The sequence below is a fragment of the Anastrepha obliqua genome, chromosome 3 (assembly GCF_027943255.1).
Source record: "Anastrepha obliqua isolate idAnaObli1 chromosome 3, idAnaObli1_1.0, whole genome shotgun sequence".
Taxonomy (NCBI): domain Eukaryota; kingdom Metazoa; phylum Arthropoda; class Insecta; order Diptera; family Tephritidae; genus Anastrepha; species Anastrepha obliqua.
This window is the reverse complement of record NC_072894.1, coordinates 55217552-55225988: the sequence shown is the minus strand read 5'-3', so window position 1 is coordinate 55225988 and position 8437 is coordinate 55217552. Positions and strand designations below refer to the sequence as shown.

Genomic DNA, 8437 nt, shown 5'->3' with positions numbered 1-8437 from the left:
AATTTATATGGATTTAGCAGTGGGTTGGTAGAGTCAGTAGGATATAAAATAAAGGGTGGTTAAATTTCAAGGGCCTATGTTGAATGTGAACCACACCTAAATGTCAAGTTTTTTTCTGCATTTCATTTGACATTTTTCAATTTCAGACTAGCTTAAATTGAACCATGGAAAGATACACAATCGAGCAATGCGTTAAAGTTATTCAGGCTTATTATGGAAACGGGCGTTCAAATCGAAGTTCATATCGCGCACTTCGTGAAGAAAGTCATCTTCAGTGATGAGGCACATTTTCACCTCAGTGGATTCGTCAATAAGCAGAATTGCGGCATTTGGGCGAATGATAATCCAAGAGTGATTGCCGAAAAACCAATGCACCCACAAAGAGTGACTGTTTGGTGCGGTTTATGGGCCGTATTTTTTCCAAATTGAGGTGGGTTAGGCAGTTACTATGAATAGTGTTCGCTATCGTGAGATGATAACGAACTTTTTATGGGCCGAATCGGAAGATATGGATGTGGACGATATGTGGTTTCAACAGAAGGGTGCCACTTGTCACACAGCTAACGATACAATGGCTCTTTTGCGCGAAAAATTTGATGGCCGAATAATCTCACGTCGCGGCGATGTCAATTGGCCGCCAAGATCATGTGATTTGACACCGTTGGACTTCTTTCTTTGGGGTTATGTGAAAGAAAAGGTGTATGTCGATAAGCCAGCAACAATTCAAGAGCTAAAGGATGAGATAATTTGGCAAATTAATGGCATAGAACCCCAATTATGCCTCAGGGTCATAGAAAATTTGGACCATCGGATGGAGATGTGCCGCCGAGTCCGCGGCGGCCATTTGGCCGATATTTTGTTCCATACGTAATTGAGCCATACCAATATTATTATAATAAAGAGAAATGACAATAATTTCCTAAAAAAATTCTATTTTATTCAAAATCAACACCGGCGCTTGAAACTTAACCACCCTTTATAAAGAATGTTGAAGTTGTGAAGGTATAGAAATACAAGAGAAGAAAAAAGATAAAAAGAAAGATATACATACATATTAGCAACTATTGGTAACAAAGTAATATAATATTATATATCAGTTCACTTCTAAAGCGCAGTGTGCTTCTGATTCTTTTGATTTTCAGTGGTAGGAGGTTGCAAAAACGGACCGCAAGGACAAAAAAAACAATCGAATTTTCACGGGGATAAAGTTCTGAATAGTCTATAATAATCGTAGCATACCATAGACTTTGTTTATTGCACTATAGAACAAAGTTTAGTATTATTCAGTTTCAATTGAACATCATTAGCATAAACATGAATATTACAATGTTTTAGTACGTTTGGAAGATTTTTGACGGGCCAAGAATAGAACCTTGGGGCACACCTTTAGTTATGGGCAAATAGCTGGATAAGCTGTGACTGGCACATACAGCTTACGCACGATCGCTAAGGTAAAATTTTATTAGACTCAATGCTGGCGCTGAAAGTTGAGTAATGATGTATTAGGCAAAGTATGCACGCTCCAACCGTTGTGTCAACATGGGCATATTGGATACACGCTTGTATCATATAAGTATGGTTGTACAACGGTTGCGTGAAAATTAAAATTGTTTTTAATTTTTGGTGGGCGTAGTTAGCGGTTGCACTATGAGTTGGAACGTGTATAAGCAGATTGTACAACCAAATTTAGATTAAAAATCTAATTAATGATTCGTTTCCACGACAGTCGGTGGAAACGACCCAGATTTATATCCAGTCAAGGACTGTCACTCCAGCAGCATTCCCCGTATGTAAGTATGGGTAATGTTTATGCTGTTACAACAACAACAACAACCAACTTTAGATTTTACATTTTTCTTTTTAGTTCTTTCCACAGAAAAAAAGTTAAAAAATAAAAAAAATTAAAAAAATAAAATAAAATTTAAAAAAAAAATAAAAAATTAAAAAAAATGTTTAAATAAAAGAATTTAAAAAATAAAAAAAATTAAATTAAAAAAAAATTGATTAATTCATTTTTTTAATTAATTTTTTTTTTAATATATAAAATAAGAATAATATATAAAATAAGAATAAAATAAACAATTCGATTATTATTATTGAACAAATTTCACTTGAATCCTGCATTTTGCGACAAGTTCTACACCACGCATATAATAATAATAAAGTTGGACAACGCGTTGTTTATCATGTTGAAACATTTATGGTATACTAAACAACCGCCCCGGCTGGAGCGTGTATACTCTATACTATAATATGTGTTTTAAATTCAATAAAATAATAAAGCGATGAGGAGCGTGAGAAAAACCATCAATATATAATATTAAGAATTTCCCACTTCATTTGTCCTACAAAAATAAATTGAGGATAATCAGCACACAATTTCTGCACATTTCCACTATCTCTACTATTGCGAGAAACTCAGTAAACGTCGGAGAGGGCTGATTATATCATCCCGACGGTAACATTTAATAGGCATTTTACCACTCTCTTGCCATCTCAGGAGGAAAGGAGTAAGGGATTCTCACTAAACAACTTCGGCACTAGAGCAGCATAGTAGTTTTATGGCACTCCAAAGAGGATTGTGGTATTGGAGCAGGTATATATTTTCATAGACTCAAAATTGAAAAATCTGAGCGTCTTGGTAACGTTGAAGGTAACGAAGAAGCAGATGTACTGGCAGGAGGGGATCTGTCATAAATAACATTTTTGGAGAATCGCTATTCACACCACTGTACCACTGATCAAAGTACCTTCGAATCGTGGCCGTCGTAGCCGAATGGGTTGGTGCGTGACTACCATTCGGAATTCAGAGAGAACGTAGGCTTGCATCTCAGTGAAACACCAAAAACAAAGAACACGTTTTTTTTAATAGCGGTCGCCCCTCGGCAGACAATGGCAAACCTCCGAATGTATTTCTGACATGAAAAAGCTCCTCATAACAAATATCTGCCGTTCGGAGTCGGTTTGAAACTCTAGGAACAACATCAAGACGCTAATATATATATACCTTCGAATCGCGGATTGTAGATCTTCAAATTACTAAATTCGCTTATTGCACTAATTATTTAGTGCACCGTGCCCAACCCTGATCAGCAGGCAACGTTATGGCTCATCTACAATCTCAAACAAACGCCAACATTGATCAACATGAAAAGACGGGACGCCTGGAGACTCACGGCAGTCTTAACTGGCTTTTGGTAGTCGTCATTGTCTAACTCTTCTAACGGTAGGTTCATAAAATACTGCCTAAAAATCTCTTTAAAAACTATTTGGATAAAAAGGAGGTACCTTGAACAGGTCGTAGCAGTAGCACAAAAACAACAAGACCAATGCATTTCGCGTTTGCCTTTGGTCCCTAGAATATAAAAATCTATAAACAAAGATTGACAGTTTAGAGTAATTGAAACCAAATTTGGCAATTTAGAAATCGAATAAATAGAAAAAATCAAAACAGCTATTGCTTTTACCTGTGCAATGGGCCGTAGATGGAGGTTATTTTATGTTCGAAGTTTTTTAAATGCTTTGTTTAAACAGGTTGTTGTTGTTGTAGCAGCAGAGACATTTCCGATGCATGTACGGAAAATGCTGCTGGAAGGGGGCAGTCCTTGGCCGGATATAAATCCGGGTCGTTACGGTAACGTAGAACCGACTACGTGGGAACGTAGAAGGTCTCACAGTTCGATGGCGCTTATAAAAAAGTTATAATAATTTTTTAAAATCAGTTCTATTTCACTCCAGAAATATACATATAAGTCATTAAAATTCACAACAAAAATTGTGGATATGTATAAATTATAATTCGAAAAATTGTTTATTTCTCGGTGATCGTCTAACTGACCACGGAATAAGAGGGTTTAAAATGCTGCTGAAAAATTAACAATAGCATTAAGATTTTATCTTGCTGTGATTAGATGTGCGACACGCTTAAACCCTTGGGTATATTTAACGTCTGAGACACTTCATGCACTTATTTGCCAAAGGAGCGGATGACGTTTTTTATTTTGATTAATTTATTTTTGTGTTGCAATTCTAATTACTTGAAGTCACTACATATGTCATTAATATTTTAGAAATAAATGAATTCTTACGGAAAATCTACTACTCCAAGCAACAAAAAATTATATCCGTTCCACATGCAAATATTTTCTGAAAAAAAAATCTGTACTCAAGGGGTTAAATTAAAAAACAATTGCGTCGATCTGCCTTTGAAATAAACAGAATAGCCGAAGCGACAACACACAAAAAAGTTTCAGGACACTTTAGTCGCTGTAGAGAGCATTTTGAAAAAAAAAAAAAAAAAAAAAAAACACAGAAGCACGCAGACACGACGGCTGTACTTTTGGCAGCTGCAATATTTGGTAAGTTTGGTAGTTAGTAATATAAGTTGCACATCAAGTAGGAGTGATCCATAGCAATAAAATCAAACAGATATTTCTTATATTATATTTTTTTATTTATTAAGTAAATTTCGAATTTGAATTCAATACTTTCACATTTTTTGATATTAGAAATATTTATGTCAAGCGGCACTCTATTTTGACTAAGATTAACTGGCTGACCAGAATGAACCTATAGTAAAAGTCTAAATATGCTCTAATCTGCCTACAATATGTAGCTGTGTTTGTGGTGCATTATTGCGGCTCTGATAAAAGTTAAGTTAACTCGAACTTGTGTGGAAAAATTGATTGAATTGATAAAACCCAAAGAATATCTCTGGAATTTGGCCCATCCACTTTACAAAACCAATTTGTTCAAATTTGGAGAATATAAGCTATAATTCATAAATTGTAGACTCGGCAATCCATTAACTTTAATTTAAAAATGAAACTTAAAAAAAGGTTATAATAATTCCTCTGATCCAGCAAACTCTCTTACTCTATGGAAACTCCGACTTCACTTACATACCTCAAATTCATTGGGGAAAAATTACGCACTTTTCTCATTTAATTTAGCTGGAAGCAATCCAAATAATGCATTTCCTATGAATTTGTAGACGGATCTGCAAATAAGAAAATATTTCCATGTTATATAATATATATATATATACATATATTTCCAAAACGTTGCCTTTTTGTCCACACCCTCTAGCTCTTCCTCTTTGTTCGCTATTGCATTGATAACTAAGCCAGGTTCATATGAGCATAACTCTGGCAAATTCCATTTTTTAAATTGCTATGTTGTTAAAACTCAGTGATCCGCACTCCTCATGTACATTAGTTTCAGCCATCTCGATACGCTGATTCATATAGTCTACAATTTATGCGAACTGCGATTTAAATGAATAGGTACCGAGAAAATTATACTTCATATTTTCCCGAGTATACTGTTTGTTAAATTTCGAAGCAGTAATCACTTCATCAACGCTTCTAGGGCTACAACCATTTTCTTCTAAATGGCTCAAAACCTTCTTTTTCATGTAACCATACACTTGAATTTTTCCCCCAAATACGCATATTTTTGCTTCTTGGGGATCCGGTGCCTGCGCTAGGGCATTGCTAAAATAATAGAAACATTTGAAACTGAATATTTGAGAGGATTTTAGTACCTCTCATGATTGGTTGCAGGTTTCGTTAATGATGTTTCTATTTTGTCAAGCTGTTTTTCTGTTTCCACAAGAAGGTTCCTCTGGCCTGGCTAGTTCCTCCTCTAAGATACATTTCTCGTCAGGCCGCTGACTCCTGCAACCATAAAAGAACAATAATAATCAACAAAGAAAATTATTTCTCAAAACACTTACTTATCTCCTTCAATAACTTCCTCCATATTACCAATTTGTATACTTTTTACACTTGCACACAACGCCGCAGCCAGCTGTTTCAACGCAATGAACAGAAATGAACATTAATGCTGCCATATCGTACATATTTTCTAAATAAGGTAGTATTAAAATTAAAATAAATTATTTAATATATTATATATAAGAAAACAGAATTCGTAAAATCAATTATATATGTTAACTTAGAAAATTATTAAAATGAAATTTATTTATTTATTTTATTTATTTATTTATTGTCTTTGAATGGATACATTCTTACAGCCTATATTAAGCTAATGTACAATAGTTTAGTAGTTACTAAGAAAAGAACGATTTAAGATGATTGGCTAAGATGCCTTACGGCCATGTAAAATCAGCACCAGAAAAATTGAAAACCATATTTAAATCTGCACACGCCTTAGGCACACCCCATAGTTGGTTCTCGAGAAGCTAATTATAAGGTTTCGTACTGTCGGAGCTTCATATTGGGTATATTAAATTGAATTTTACTTAAAAGGGAAGGACAATCAATATATTCAGAAATGATACGAATAATATATAATCACGATAGAATAGATCGTCTGCTATCAAGTGGTTTTAAGTCAATCAATAAACATCGAGAGAGGTGCGATGGTATAGGTTCAGAAAAGTTTAAAGATCGGAGCGCAAAACGAAGAAAGACTTTCTGAACTCTCTCAATCCGATTAGACAGACCTATTTGGTACGGTCTCCAAATAACAGCGGCATACTTTGATCTCGATCTACCAAAAGCACAATACAATGTTTTGAGAGTGTGTGGGTTGGTAAATGCAGAACAATTTCGGCGTATGGATGCTAGAATCGCATATGATTGTCTTATGACGTGGTTAACATGGTTGGTGAAATTCAGCTTAGAGTCGAAAATAACGCCTAAGTCTTTAATATCCTCAACGGATTGCAAAGGTAAGCCAGCAATACTATACGAAGTATCCAAAGTATTGTTTGATTTAGCATATTTTACGTGAAAGCATTTGCTTATATTTAGTGACAAACGGTTTAAATAGCACCAGTTCCGGACATTCTGCAAGTCGGTTTGCAATTTTTCAGAGTCCCTAACACTGTTAATCACCGCAAATATTTTAAGATCATCAGTATACAACAAGTGCTCAGCAAAAGAAAAGCAAGAACCAATATCGTTAATAAAGAGTATAAAGAGAAGGGGTCCTAGAATACTTCCCTGTGGGAGACCAGAGGACGCAATAAATGCACGGGATGTCGTATTATCAACGGCTACAACGCAGTGCCTGTTGGACAAATATGATTTGATCCACGACAAAAACGTGGAATGTATACCCAATGATGCAAGCTTCGACAAGAGAATTCGGTGCGATACTTTGTCAAACGCTTTAGAGAAGTCTGTATAAATTGTATCAACATGAGATCTGTTCTGGAAGGCTGAAATGCAGTAATCATTGAAAATAGACAAATTAGTGACAGTGGAGCAACTTGCAACGAAACTATGCTGGTTGGTAGCTATTAGGCCTTTGACAGCAAAATATAACTTTTCATTCAGTGTTATCTCAAAAAGTTTTGAGACAGACGAAAGCTTCGAAACCGGCCTGTAATTGCTAACATCGTTTTTATTTCCACTCTTAAATATAGGCGTAACGGAAGTAAATTTCCAGTCGTCAACAAAGATACCGGAGGACAACGATTTATTAAATATAATTGTAAGAGGCTCAGCGAGACACAAGCAGTTCTTCAGCAAAATGTCCGAAAGGCCATCCGAGTCAGTTTTCGTTGTAGGCTTGAACTTCATAACACATATATAATTTGTGTTTATTTGTGAGTATTTGGTATGCGTCTTGATGTTGTTTCACAAGTGGAGGGACATACTTTTTTAAGCCGACTCCGAACGGCAAATTGTTTTTTATGAGGGGCTTTTTAATGGTAAAAATACACTTGGAGGTTTGCCTTGGCTTGCTTTTTATATAATTCATGCGCGAAGATTCGAACCTGCGCACTTCCGAGTGGTAGTCTGTCCACTTCTGTGACCAATGCCCTGAAAACTACATTCATTGTGACTAACAAACCATAAAAATAATGCAATTGGCTCACTGGAACTAAATGCCGCTATGAGTAGGTGTAATATTTTAATAAAACACGGTTAAACACTATTAAGAAAACACTACACATTCCTTTTATATTCATCAATACGACTTTATCTTCCAGAAGTTTTTTTGCAGGCGGTTCTTCCTTTAAATAGAAACTACAAATACTGTACTCCGCAATATTGCAATGTTTCTCATTTAGTTTTTTTAAATCTGGAAATAAAAATTTTATTTTTTTGCACAACAGCTGTTTCTAATATATTTGATTCTAAATTTCGAAATTAGAATTGAATAGATATAAGCATATTACTTGCTTTTTGGCCTTTTTTGCCAACTTAAACTAACTTACGGTCTAACTTTTAAATAATTTGTTAATTAGATTTTAATAATTTTTTAAGTTAACATATATAATTGATTTTACGAATTCTGTTTTCTTATATATAATATATTAAATAATTTATTTTAATTTTAATACTACCTTATTTAGAAAATATGTACGATATGGCAGCATTAATGTTCATTTCTGTTCATTGCGTTGAAACAGCTGGCTGCGGCGTTGTGTGCAAGTGTAAAAAGTATACAAATTGGTAAT

The 8437-nt window shown here is 34.8% G+C and overlaps 1 long non-coding RNA gene across 1 annotated transcript; it reads right to left on the bottom strand.

Moving 5' to 3' along the window:
- Positions 1-5073: 5073 nt before the first annotated feature.
- On the bottom strand, positions 5074-5817 carry LOC129240318 (uncharacterized). Its single transcript, XR_008582059.1, has 3 exons — positions 5738-5817; positions 5546-5678; positions 5074-5495 (listed from the first exon to the last, which is right to left on the bottom strand). It is a non-coding gene; the product is annotated as an uncharacterized LOC129240318 (long non-coding RNA).
- Between the last annotated feature and the right edge of the window lie 2620 nt (positions 5818-8437).